The following is a 13,822-nucleotide window of genomic DNA, read 5'->3' as shown; positions in this document are numbered from 1 at the left end:
CAGGCAGTCTGTCTTGATAGACTAGATCTAATCCCTTGATAGACTAGATCTAATCCCTTGAATCTATTTGTCATTTACACTGTATAATCGTAAGGGATTTGAATTTGTAAGGTCCAGTGGTTTGAATGGTCTAGTGGTTTTTCTTACTTTCTTCAATTTAAGTCTGAATTTTGCAATAAGGAGTTTATGATCTGAGCCACAGTCAGCCCTTGGTCTTGTTTTTGCTGAATGTATAGAGCTTCTTCATTTTCAACTGCAAAGAATATAATCAATCTGATTTCAGTATTGACCATCTGGTGATGTCCACATGTAGACTCTTCTCTTGTGTTGTTGGAAAAGGGTGTTTGCTATGACCAGTGCGTTCTCTTGGCGAAACTCTGTTAGCCTTTGCTCTGCTTCATTTTGTACTCCAAGGCCAAATTTGCCTGTTACTCCAGGTATCTCTTGACTTCCTACTTTTGCATTGCAGTCCCCTATAATGAAAAGGACATATTTTGAGGGTGTTAGTTCTAGAAGGTCTTAAGAAAAAAAAAAAAAAAAAAAGAGGCTTTTTAGTTCCTCTTCACTTTCTGCCATAAGGGTGGTGTCATCTGCATATCTGAGGTTATTGATATTTCTCCCGGCAATCTTGATTCCAGCTTGTGTTTCTTCCAGTCCAGCGTTTCTCATGATGTACTCTGCATAGAAGTTAAATAAACAGGGTGACAATATACAGCCTTGACGAACTTCTTTTTCTATTTGGAACCAGTCTGTTGTTCCATGTCCAGTTCTAACTGTTGCTTCCTGACCTGCATACAAATTTCTTAAGAGGCAGATCAGGTGGTCTGGTATTCCCATCTCTTTCAGAATTTTCCACAGTTTATTGTGATCCACACAGTCAAAGGCTTTGGCATAGTCAATAAAGCAGAAATAGATGTTTTTCTGGAACTCTCTTGCTTTTTCTATGATCCAGCGGATGTTGGCAATTTGATCTCTGGTTCCTCTGCCTTTTCTAAAACCAGCTTGAACATCTGGAAGTTCACGATTCACATATTGCTGAAGCCTGGCTTGGAGAATTTTGAGCATTACTTTACTAGCGTGTGAGATGAGTGCAATTGTGTGGTAGTTTGAGCATTCTTTGGCATTGCCTTTCTTTGGGATTGGAATGAAAACTGCCCTTTTCCAGTCCTGTGGCCACTGCTGAGTTTTCCAAATTTGCTGGCATATTGAGTGCAGCACTTTCACAGCATCATCTTTCAGGATTTGGAATAGCTCAACTGGAATTCCATCACCTCCACTAGCTTTGTTCATAGTGATGTTTTCTAAGGCCCACTTGACTTCACATTCCAGGATATCTGGCTCTAGGTCAGTGATCACACCATTGTGATTATCTGGGTCGTGAAGATCTTTTTTGTAGTTCTTCTGTGTATTCTTGCCATCTTTTCTTAATATCTTCTGCTTCTGTTAGGTCCATACCATTTCTGTAGTTTATCAAGCTCATCTTTGCATGAAATGTTCCTTTGGTATCTCTGATTTTCTTGAAGAGATCCCTAGTCTTTCCCATTCTGTTGTTTTCCTCTATTTCTTTGCACTGATCACTGAAGAAGGCTTTCTTATCTCTTCTTGCTATTCTTTGGAACTCTGCATTCAGATGTTTATATCTTTCCTTTTCTCCTTTGCTTTTCGCTTCTCTTCTTTTCACAGCTATTTGTAAGGCCTCCCCAGACAGCCATTTTGCTTTTTTGCATTTCTTTTCTATGGGAATGGTCTTGATCCCTGTCTCCTGTACAATGTCACGAACCTCATTCCATAGTTCATCAGGCACTCTATCTATCAGATCTAGGCCCTTAAATCTATTTCTCACTTCCACTGTATAATCATAAGGGATTTGATTTAGGTCATACCTGAATGGTCTAGTGGTTTTCCCTACTTTCTTCAATTTAAGTCTGAATTTGGCAATAAGGAGTTCATGGTCTGAGCCACAGTTAGCTCCTGGTCTTGTTTTTTTGTTTTTTGTTTTTTTTTATTATAGTGAAAACTTTTATATTTGGAATTAGCCAGCTGGACTCAGTTTAGATGATGCCAATTTTGTTGGCAACATCCAAAGCATCATAGTCAGGAGCCAGTCAAACATATGCCTTCTTCTCTCCATCAGGCCTGATCAGAGTATTGACCTTAGCCACGTCAATGTCATAGAGCTTCTTCACAGCCTGTTTAATTTGGTGCTTGTTGGCCTTGACATCCACAATGAATACCAGTGTGTTGTTGTCTTCTTCATGGCTGACTCAGTGGTGAGGGGGAATTTGATGATGGCATAGTGGTCAAGTTTGTTTCTCCTAGGGGCGCTCTTCCAAGGATATTTGGGCTGCCTCCTGAGCCGCAGTGTTTTGGGCCGCCGGAAGGTGGGCGACGTCCGGATCTTCTTTTTTTTGTGGCTGTGGACACCTTTCAACACTGCTTTCTTGGCCTTCAAAGCCTTTGCTTTGGCTTCAGCTTTAGGAGGAGCAGGGGCTTCCTTCTTCGCCTCCAGCGCCATCTTCACAAAAAGGCCCTGGTCTTGTTTTTGCTGACTGTATAGAGCTTCTCCATCTTTGGCTGCAGAGAATATAATCAATCTGATTTCGGTGTTGACCATCTGGTGATGTCCATGTATAGAGTCTTCTCTTGTGTTGTTGGAAGAGGGTGTTTGTTATGACCAGTGCATTTTCTTGGCAAAACTCTATTAGTCTTTGCCCTGCTTCATTCCGTATTCCAAGGCCAAATTTGCCTGTTACTCCAGGTGTTTCTTGACTTCCTACTTTTGCATTCCAGTCCCCTATAATGAAAAGGACATCTTTTTTGGGTGTTAGTTCTAAAAGGTCTTGTAGGTCTTCATAGAACCGTTCAACTTCAGCTTCTTCAGCATTACTGGTTGGGGCATAGACTTGGATTACTGTGATATTGAATGGTTTGCCTTGGAAACGAACAGAGATCATTCTATCGTTTTTGAGATTGCATCCAAGTACTGCATTTCGGACTCTCTTGTTGACCATGATGGCCACTCCATTTCTTCTGAGGGATTCCTGCCCGCAGTATACTTATTCTTTAAATTACTAAATAGCAGACAAGTTTAGAGTAATTTCACTGTCAGTTTCCTTTTACCCTGATCTGGAAGAGATGAAACCACTGAAAAGCCATCTAGATGAGAGTAAATTAATAACATGCCAGATAACCTAGAAATTGAAGAATCAACTCCTCAATAATGTTACCTCTTATTGTTTCAGGTTGGATCTCCAAAGAGTGCTTCTGTTTCTAATTTTTAATAAGCTATGATTGAATATTTACCTAAATCAGTACACATGCTAGAATTATGAAATAAAAAAGATATTGTCTTGCCCTGAGGGGTCTTAGATTCCACCAGTGAGACAACAGCTGCAATGCTGAACGTACTAAGTCTAACAGAATCACTGACAAAACGGCAGAGCACAGGGGGAGGGAATGACTTATGTTCCAACGTGAGTAGTGCCTGGGGAAGGAAGTGGATCAGGGAGGCATTCGTGGGACATGATGAGAAGTAAGGGTAGAACATTCAGCGTGAAAGAAGAGCAGGAACTGGACTTTCCAGTTACTCTGTAGGCCTGAGGTAAAACTCATGATCAAGCTGGCTGAAATGTGCAGGAGCATGAGGAAATGGTGGAACAGTGGGTAGGAGGATCTGTTACGGCCAAAACATGGAGGATCTTGAGGATGGACTGTATTTTTTCATGAAAATAGGAAAGCTTTCTGAGAACTGAAATGCCAAGATGGGCTTTGTGAGTTAGAAAGAAAAGTGTGGCAAAAATATAAATCACAGTTTTAGGATAAAAGAGACTGGGGACAGGGAAAACCCCTTAGGCGGTTATTGAATGACCCAGTTCAGGGTTGCTCAATATGCTCCAAGGAACACTGGTATTCTCAAAAGAAAGGTGGGGGAGGACAGTCTTCTTGGGGAGTTATAATGCATAGTAGCTGTTCTTAGAAGTCCTGCAGTAAAAATCTAACTTTGCATAACCCAATGTATCCCAAACTCACTTGACCAAAGCATCTCTGTTGTGATAGATGTGTTGGTGGCTATAGAATATTTATTAATACTCAGCAAGATGCTAGGATTAAATAGGATATAATTGTGAAATGCAGTTCAGGTAGTAGATGACATTCTGAACTAGGATATAGCAGTATAAGATATAGCAATCACTCCTATATCCCCAGGAAGCTCAGTAACAAAGAATCCGCCTAACAATGCAGGAGACACGGCTTGATCCTTGGGTCAGGAAGATTCCCCCAGGGGGAAATGGCAACCCACTCCAGTATTCTTGCCTGGAAAATCCATGGACAGAGGAGCCTGGTGGGTTACAATGCATGGGTCACAAAGTCAGACACGGCTGAGTGACTAAGAATGCACATACACACCTATATTATCTGTTTAAAATCTTGCAGTAGTTTCAATATGATGATATATGCTATATATAAAAATGAAAGAAAGTGTAAGAAGGTGTTTTGCTCAGTCGTGTCCGACTCTTTGTGACCCCATGGATTACAGCTCACCAGGCTCCTCTGTCCATGGAATTTTCCAGGCAGGAATACTAGAATGGGTAACCGTACCCTTCTCCAGGGGATCTTCCCAGTCCAGGGATCAAACCCAGGTCTCACACGTTGCAGCCAGATTCCTTACTGTTTAGCCACCAGGGAAGTCCCATATCCTGTACATAGGAAAAGCCAAAGTTGAGAATTTGGGGTGGAGGGCAGAGGGAGTGAGATGAGAGGCTGGGGACAAGAGAAATGGTTAAAAGGCTGCTTAAGAAGCTGTTTGGCACCAGGTCTCATCACCACCCTGAAAAGCCAAGTGACTTTCCCTTTCTCCCAACCCTGCAGGAAAGAGGAAGTAAAGGCAAAATATAACTTCAGGAAAAATACAATGTAGAAGAACTATAACCATCTTACACTGCTTACTTCAGCCATACTAATGTAATCATTTAATACTGACATTAAAAAGAAAGCCTGCACCACGTTCATACTGAGAGGTGGCAGGGTATGAGAGTTCTAGGTCCTTGCTGGCCAGAGAGAAAGTAAACAACATGATCTAAGGTTGATTAGTCAAGAATCCATGGTATAAGCATATTATGTAGATAGAAGTGAATAGCAGGAAAAAAACAGTTACATTAGAAAGAGATGTCTTTGGGTAGTAGCAGCATGGCTGGAGGCAGGGAACATGGTTTTTGTTGCATTTGAACACTATTTTATTCTTAAAATTAAAAAATTCTAACATCTGCTGTGATAAAGAGCAAAAGCTTTATGCGTTACCTAAAGATTAAGTTCATTCTTTTATTCAAGGCACACTGGCAAGAGGCACTTCTATACTAGGCTGGACCATCTGTGAAGAGCTCTCTTGAGATCCCCAGATAAAAGTTACTGAAGGCACAAGTTTTATTTTGTCAGTGATTCTCCCTATGAATTATTTATCATATTTTTATATAGTGGAAAACTACCTTGGCAACTGGTATATCATGATTACATTGTGGATACAGACAGTTAATAAGCAGGGACTGCTATATTTGATTCAACAAAATAATCCTCAACCCGAAGCAGAAGTTACTTTAGAAAGCAGCTTACCACAATAAAAAGAGAGAGGAAATCACTGTGGCCCGGGTACCTAGACCTTGTACAAGCTTCCATTTCCATGTGTGCACAGGAATCCCAGGTCTAGAACCAGGCAATTGAAAACCCAAGAGAAAGTGATTTAACTTGAAAGCCTTTAAGGAGACTCATATTAGCTACTCCTATGACAACACAGATGGATTACATACCAATGAAGTTAGTTTAGGAAGCTAAGAGTTCATTTTAATATGAGACTGCTCCCTTTAAACTCTGTGAGTTGAAGAATCCATGACTGTTGTGTACCTGTTGGCATTTTTTTTATATATAAGGATCTTCCAGAAAAGCATCAACTCAACAGCCTGTGCCTGGAGGGAACTTTGGTACCACACCTAAAGAAGGTGTTTTTTACATGCCTTGTTTGTAAAGGTGGGGCCAGAGAGTCTGCAAGAGGCTCAGAACAAGACTTGTGGCTCTGTGGAAGTCAGCTGATTTTAACATATATGCAAATGACTTCCCTGCCATTCTTCACTAACCAACCACACCAAGAGCCAAGAGCACTTTTCCAGTCCTAGGAACTCTAGGGACACACTGCTCAGGTGACAGGTAGTGCTTGCTACCTCCACCTTGGATGTGGCAGAGTGGCAGAGCAGTAAAAACTTAGGGGTGAGCAACCCTGATGACTCACGTGTGAATTCACTCAGCATCGTGGGCCAGAACTGGGAGGACAAAGGGAATCTTTGAAACGCCCGACACTCAAGATGCTCACAGCCCAGATTCATAAAGATGATTATATACCATTCTATTATAGAGGTACGCAGCTGATGCCAGGAGCAAGGAGGCCCACCAACCACTGGCTTCACAGAGGAGTGCCCCTCTTCATCAGACCCCTTTCTGCCTTTTGTCTACAGATCCTGCTTTATTATAATATGAGGACTGAAAAAGTCAAAATTTGGTAGGACCGAGAACATTTGAAACCTGTCTTGCCATTACCCAGGCTAGGCTAACAGACACAGTAAAAGGCAGCTGCAGAATAACAGAAGCATCTCTCCCCATGATACATTACAGTTGTAGAGTATCAAATAACCCCCATCTTTGTATGACTCCTGCTTTCTTACTCACTGGAAGCTTTTGTTCTCTAAAATTATTAATCAGAAGAAACTTTCCTATTTGAAATTAAACCCATAAAAATGAAATATTCCATTACTGACTGAACATCCAAGTCACTCTGACACAGAGAAGCAGCCTTTATTTACAACCCCGGTGTAAAGCCTCAGGAAAGGAGTTGTGGATGTAGTATTCCACAACTAAACTTTTAGTTTCCAAGGAAACATCACTCCTGAGCTCAGTCTAACAGTTTAAACCTGACACTGACCATGGGAGCCCTGTTTTGCTATCAGCCTGTCAAAATACTGTTTCATTCACATTTTATCTCCACGCTTCCCTCAAATCCTGTATTAACTCTATACTTTATCTGGTCCTCTAGTGTATAGCCTCCCTTATTGTAATGGGTTAATAAACCTGTTTGTCAGATTACTGGTCTGTGGATGGGCTAAGAGGGCATCATAATCTATCAGAGACTTGTTGATTTCCAGAATCTGATCATAACAATCTAGATACTATTGGGGATATGACTATACAACTGTGGTAAGGGGTTGTTCAGTCACTAAGTCGTGCCCAACTCTTTGCGACTCCATGGACTGCAGCACATCAGGCTTCCCTGTCCTTCACCAACTCCCAGAGTTTGCTTAAACTCATGGCCATTGAGTCAGTGATGTTATCTAACCATCTCATCCTCTGGGGGAAAGATTAACAGATTTATACTTGAAGTTTGGGCTTTCCAGGTGACTCAGTGAGTAAAGAAACTGCCTGCAATGCCGGCGATGCAGGTTTGAACCCTGGGTCAGGAAGATGTCCTGGAGGAGGGCATGGCAACCCACTTCAGTGTTCCTGCCTGGAGAATCCCATGGACAGAGGAGCCTGGCAGGGTACAGTCCATGGCGTCACAAAGAATCAGATATGACTGAAGATGAGCACACGTGCACAAACCTGGAGTTTAGTTTCTTAGTAAATCTAGCCATTTGTTAGCTTGAAATTTGATTCCATGCTGAATTAAAATGACTGAACTGTGAAAATAGCCCTCACAGAACCTTAAAGTCTCATACCAAAAAAATAGGATATATGGCAAGCATTTCGAGAAAAAAACTTTCCCAAATAAGTGTTTGATCTAACAGAGTTAGCAACCCCAGACAGCTAAATTCCTGGCCAATTCATACCAATTCTGTGAGACCCAGCTCAAGCCTTACCTCCTCTCCAGAGCTGTCCCGAGTCCTTCCTTTTCCATACTCTGGTGGCACCTGGTGTCACATCTGTGCTATGGCACACACCACACAATACCGTGATTGCTTGGTTACCTGTTTTCCCTGTTCATCTCAACGCGTTGAGAGTAGGTCCTTGTTCGTAAAGTCCTAGCACCTGACACAATCCCAGGCAGACAGGAGCTCAGTTAATGTTGATGAACCAACAAACGAAGAGACGGGGAACAAGAAAACCGGTTGGCAAGTGGTAGTAATGGTTCAAAAGGGATAGAAATGACCTGGACTCAGCGTGACTAGAAGGAAATGATAGATAAATGTGGGACATTTGAAAGGAAGATTAAAAAAAAAAAAAAAAAAAAGATTTGTTAACTAAGTGGAAGTGGAAAACAAAGAAAAATTTTAAATCTTAAAACTACAACCGGAATAAAGGAATCCTAAACTATTTTGCTGAGCTTTTTTCGTTTTGATTTTTTTTCTTTTTTTGTCCTGTGCAGTATGTGGGATCTTAGTCTCCTGACTAAGGATGGAACCTGTGCCCCCTGCAGTGGAAGCTCAGAGCCTTAACCGTTGGACGTCCAGGGAAGTCCCTATTCAGCTTTAGAAAAGCACATTTCTCAAGGTCCTAGGACAGTCCAGGGTATTTCCAGACATTTAGAATTAGAGTCAAGGCTCAGAATACACTGGGAACCATTAACATTGAGGCAAACTTTAAAAAGTGGATGAACACTCCTCCGAGGAAGAGACTATGCACTGAATGGCTGAAGGACTGAAACTTGGAGAATGAAGAGTTCTAGAGGAAAATAAGCAAAAAAGACAACAGAAAGAACACATTCACAGTATCCTGGACACCAGTGCAGAAGGGCTGCCTACAGGTAACAGGACAACCCAAAAACCGTGACTGAAAAACCGTGACAACTTGAGGTTCATCACGGTAGCGAGTTATAAAATACAACAGTTGCTTACATCAGTGGTTTTCCTCCAGCTGCTACCTGTGAGAATATATAATGGACAAAAGATCCAATTTCAATGGCAAAAAACAAACAAAAATACCTGGTAGTAAACTTTTTTACTAATTTACAAAGACCAAGAGATTTTAATAACAAAGAGATGCAGTACATGGGAAACATGATAAAATGAAATGTTAGTGTCCTCCAAATGGACACATTAAATAACAATTTAAAGCCAGAATAAATTGCAAGTGGACCAATGAGGTATTTGAAAAACAAAGAAAAGCAGATAAAAGTAGCATAAATGGGGAGAAAGGGAGAACATTTTCTAGACATAATCCCCAAAAGCAGGACTTAAAAAAAGAGGATTGACAGATAAGACTGTGAAAAAACCTGATCCTAGAGTCCAAGCCACACAGCTCAGGCCTTTAAAATGTCCTTTTCAGTCCTTGGATCTGTGATCATTACAATCCCCCGACCCTCACCCACCACAAACACACACTGCACCATCCCCACCGCCAACCCTGGCCTGAGCAGATGAACCATCTGTAAGGACTCACCAAGGATCTTCACAGTCCCATTCTAGCTAGATCAACACTGCAGATTTTCAACTTTCAAAACCACTCTCAAAGCCTGTGATACAGCTAGCCCTCAGCTCTGTCTGAGAAACAGGATCAAGAGGAAAAAACAACCAGGCCATGGCAGCTGCTGCTAAGTCAAAAGCCAAGATTTGACACCACGAGTGTTTGGGCTGAGGTTATTTTGGCCCTAGAAGTAACAGCAACACACCCTACTTGACCAAAAGTAGAGACCAAAAGCAGAAGAAAGGCAGTAGCAAGTATAAAACCTAATAGGGTATATGTTCAAATGTTCTCTGGCTTGTTTTTTCCTTGACTTAAAAAAAAACAACAACAACAGTCTATCATAGTGGTTCTCAAACTTCAGAGTACATCAGAATCACCTGGAAGGCTTTTGTAAAAAGATGGCTGGGTACCACCCGCCCCCTCCAAGTTTCTGACTTAGTTGGTCTGGAGTGGGACCAGAAGGTCTGTATGTCTACAGATGAATTAAATAAAATTCTAAAACAAGTCAACAAGTGACTTCCCTAATGGTCTAGTGGCTAAGACTCCATGCTCTCATTGGAGGGGGCCAGGGTTCAATCCCTGGTCAGGGAACTAGATCCCACACGCCACAACTGAAAAAGGTCCAGAATGCTACAACTAAGAGCTGGCACAGCCAAATAAATAAATATTAAAAAAAAAAAAAGACATGGAGGAAAGCTATGTGCACATGTGTCTGTTTAAATAATCACTTTATATTAAATCAATGATCCTGGAAGTGCTTTTCAGGTACTTAGCCCTATGGTAGGTAGTATCTTTTTCAGGTAGATCTAAATTTATTATGACTAAATAGAGGAATTCCTTGGTGGCCCAGTGGCTAGGACTCTGCTCTCACTGCCAAGGGCCCGGGTTCTATCCGTGGTTGGGAAACTAAGATCACAAAAGCCCCACAGGGTGGTCAAAATAAAGAAATAAATAGAGTTACAAATATTTCATATAAGTGTGTGAATTTTAATTGTCTAGTTATAACTATAATGTATATCATAGAGATATCATTTATATATGTCTCAAATCTTATTGGAGAAGGAAATGGCAACCCACTCCAGTGTTCTTACCTGGAGAATCCCAGGGACAGGGGAGCCTGGTGGGCTGCCGTCTATGGGGTCGCAAAGAGTCAGACACGACCGGTGACTTAGCATAGCATAGCAAATCTTATTAACCAATAAAAATTAATAATACTGGGACTTCCCTGGCAGTCCAGTGGTTAAGACTCCACATTTCCACTACAGGGGGCGAGTTTGATCCCTGGTCAGAGAACGTGGCCATGTGCCATGTGCCATGTGCCGTGGCCAAAATGCAAAATAATAATACCTAGCTTAGTTTACTATGCTTTATAAAACCATAGATATTAACACAAAAAAAGCAATTCAGAATTATGATTAAAGTGGGCATTTGCTTTTATATTTAAAAAGCAATTGCTCCTTCAATAGCTGAATGACTAAACAAACTGAATACATCCAGAAAATGAAATAAAAAAGGAATGACCTACTGACACATGCAGTGATTTGGATGGATCTCAGGGCATTTATACCGAGTGAAAAAAAAAATTCTCAGAAGACTATGTATTGTATGAGTCCATTTAGATAAATTCCTCAAAATGATAAAATTACAGATATGGAGAATAGATTATTAACTACCAGGGTCTAAAAATAATACTCGAATGCCGGGTAGGTAGATCCATAAATGGGCAGCATGAGGGAGAGCTTTGTGGTAATGGAATAGATGTTTCTTGATAGCATTGATGGTTACAGGAATCCACACACTTGACAAAATGACACAGAACTATACATATATGTTGCACCAATGTCCATTTCTTGGCTTTGATACTGTACTATATCCACATAAGACAGAACCATTGGGAAACTGGGTAGAGTACATGGAACTCTCCGTACTATTTTTACACCTTCCTATGAATCTACAATTGTATAAAAATTAAAGTTAAGAAAAAAAAAAAAAAGTCGGGAATTCCCTGGCAGTCTCATGGTTTGGACTTGGCACTTTAACTGCCATGGCCCAGGGTTCAATCCTTGGTAGGGAACTAAGATCCTGCAAGCCACATGGTATGGCAAAAAAAAAAAAAAAAGAGAGAGAGAGAAAAAGTTAAAAAGCAGTCGCCTATCTATATAACAAAGTTAGAAAGCAATTTTTTTAAAGAGACAATTTAGGGGCTTCCCTGGTGGCTCAGTGGTGAAGAATCACCTGCCAATGCAGGAGACATGGGTTTGATCCCTGGTCCAGGAGAATCCCACATGCCTTGGAGCAACTAAGCCTGTGCGCCACAACTACTGAGCCTATGCTCTAGAGCCCAGAAACTGCAACTACTGAACCCATGTATCCCAGAGCCCAGGCCCCACAAGAGAAGCCACTACAGTGAGAAGCCCCCACACTGCAACAGAGCAGCCCCTGTTCACCACAAGTAGAGAAAAGCCAGCACAACGAAGACCCAGCACAGCCAAAAATAGACCATTTAAATAAATAATAAAAATCATTAGTTACCTAGGAATTGTTCAGTCACTAAACAGTGTCCGACTCTTTGCTTCCCCACGGACTGCAGCACATCAGACTCCCCCGTCCTCCCAGAGTTTGGTCAGATTCATGTCTATTGAGTCAGTGATGCTATCTGACCATCTCAACCTCTGCTGCCCGCTTCTCCTTTTACCTTCAATCTTTACCAGCATCAGGGTCTTTTCCAAGAGTACCTGGAGCTGACTGTGGCTCAGATCATGAGCTCCTTATAACCTACAAAATAAATCTTTTTAAAAGGTATTCATGAGTGGCATGTAAAAAATTATAAAACTTCATTGAAATGTAAGTGGAGCAATATCATGTTCATTGATAGCAAGATTCAATATTGTAAAGATGTCATTTTCTTTAAAAATGACCTAAAGATTAAATGAATTTCCAATTAAGATCTCAAATAGGTTTACAGAACTTTTACTGGTTGCTTCTAAAATGTAATAGCATGACTTACCATAAAGCCACAGAAATGAACATGGTACACTGTGCTGGTACAAAACAACCAACCAATAAAACAGAATGGAGAGCCCAGAAGCAGATCCATGCACACTTGGAAATTTGATAAGACAGAGATGCCGTTTAGGTCACTGGAGAAAGAATGGACTTTTCAATAAAGAGTGCTAAGTATCCACAAGGAAAAAAGGAATCAGTGATAGATAAAATAATTAGATATGAGTACATATTTTAGAAACATTTCAAAGAAAATAGAGAATTATCTGTGACCTCAGGGTTAGGAGAGAGCTATTAAACAAGACACAAAAAGTGTTAACCATAAAATGACAAATTCGACCATCTTAAAAAAACTTTATTAAAAGAAACCATGAGGAAGGTGAAATGAGAGCCACAAAATGAGAGAAAATATTTGCAATATATCACTCACAAAAATCTGCTACCCACAATGTATTTTTAAATTTATTTTAAAAAGTAAAATAAAAAAACAGATAATAATCAGGAAAATAAAATTAAAATTGCAATGAAAAATTGGTAAAAATACATATTTAGATTGGTAAAAATTAAATTTGTGAAGTACTGACAAGAATGAAAATTCTTATGGGAAGTTTGGGAGATTCTCAAATAGAATTTCTCTGTTTTTTTTTTTTAATGAACCCTGGCTCTGAGTCTTTTTTTTTTTGGTTGTGTTGGATCTTCATTGCTGCACAGGCTTCTCTCTCATTTTGGTGAGCAGTGCGGCTACTCTTTAGTTGCAGGCTTCTCATTGCAGTGGCTTTTATTTTTGTTTTTTTATTTAATAAAGTTTTTTTGTGTGTGTGTAATAAAGTTTTATTAAAGTATAAAGGAGATAGAGAAAGCTTCTGACATAGCTATCAGAAGGGGATAATAAAGTTTTATTTTTCAAAATCTACAGTTGGTGGGACCTGTTCATGCATCTTCACCAGCAGCTGGGACATTTCCACCCTTGGTGTGTCTGATGTAAATCACTTGAGCTCTGTGTTTTGAAACCAGTTTAATAAGTCCTTTACTAAGGAGTTCCTGAAGGGCTGCCCTGGCCAGGGAACCACGAATCTTCAGACTCTCAGAGACAACAGCTGGAGTTATAAGTTTAGAGTTGGGAACTTCTTTACAGAGTCTGTCATGTTGCTTTGTCAAACAAGACTAGTATTGAGCTTGTCCTGAACTTTGCCTTTGGACCACTTCTTTTTGGCCCCAGATTTGTTCACTGGATCTTTGTCTTTCTTGGTCGACTTTCTGGCATCTTTCTTCTTCTTGTCATCCTTGGGCGGCACAGCGAAGCCCGGAGAGCAGCTGCAACAACTGCCGCCTCACTATGATGCCGGACAAAAAGGCTGCGGTGGCTTCTCTCACTGCAGAG

General features: G+C 40.7%; 1 protein-coding gene and 2 pseudogenes across 3 annotated transcripts in view; all 3 read right to left on the bottom strand.

Moving 5' to 3' along the window:
• Nucleotides 1-13,822, bottom strand: part of EAPP (E2F associated phosphoprotein) — a 49,691-nt gene that overhangs the window by 16,056 nt on the left and 19,813 nt on the right. The window lies entirely within an intron of this gene.
• On the bottom strand, nt 1,981-2,533 carry LOC147349287 (large ribosomal subunit protein uL23 pseudogene; annotated as a pseudogene).
• On the bottom strand, nt 12,776-13,772 carry LOC147349286 (small ribosomal subunit protein eS25 pseudogene; annotated as a pseudogene). Its single transcript, XR_015149769.1, has one exon. The product of XR_015149769.1 is annotated as a small ribosomal subunit protein eS25 pseudogene (transcript).

Source organism: Bos grunniens, chromosome 21, assembly GCF_055505025.1.
Source record: "Bos grunniens cultivar Pamir isolate PY7600 chromosome 21, Bosgru_T2T1.0, whole genome shotgun sequence".
In the NCBI taxonomy this organism is placed as follows: Eukaryota; Metazoa; Chordata; class Mammalia; order Artiodactyla; family Bovidae; genus Bos; species Bos grunniens.
This window is presented reverse-complemented; position numbering and strand designations above follow the sequence as displayed.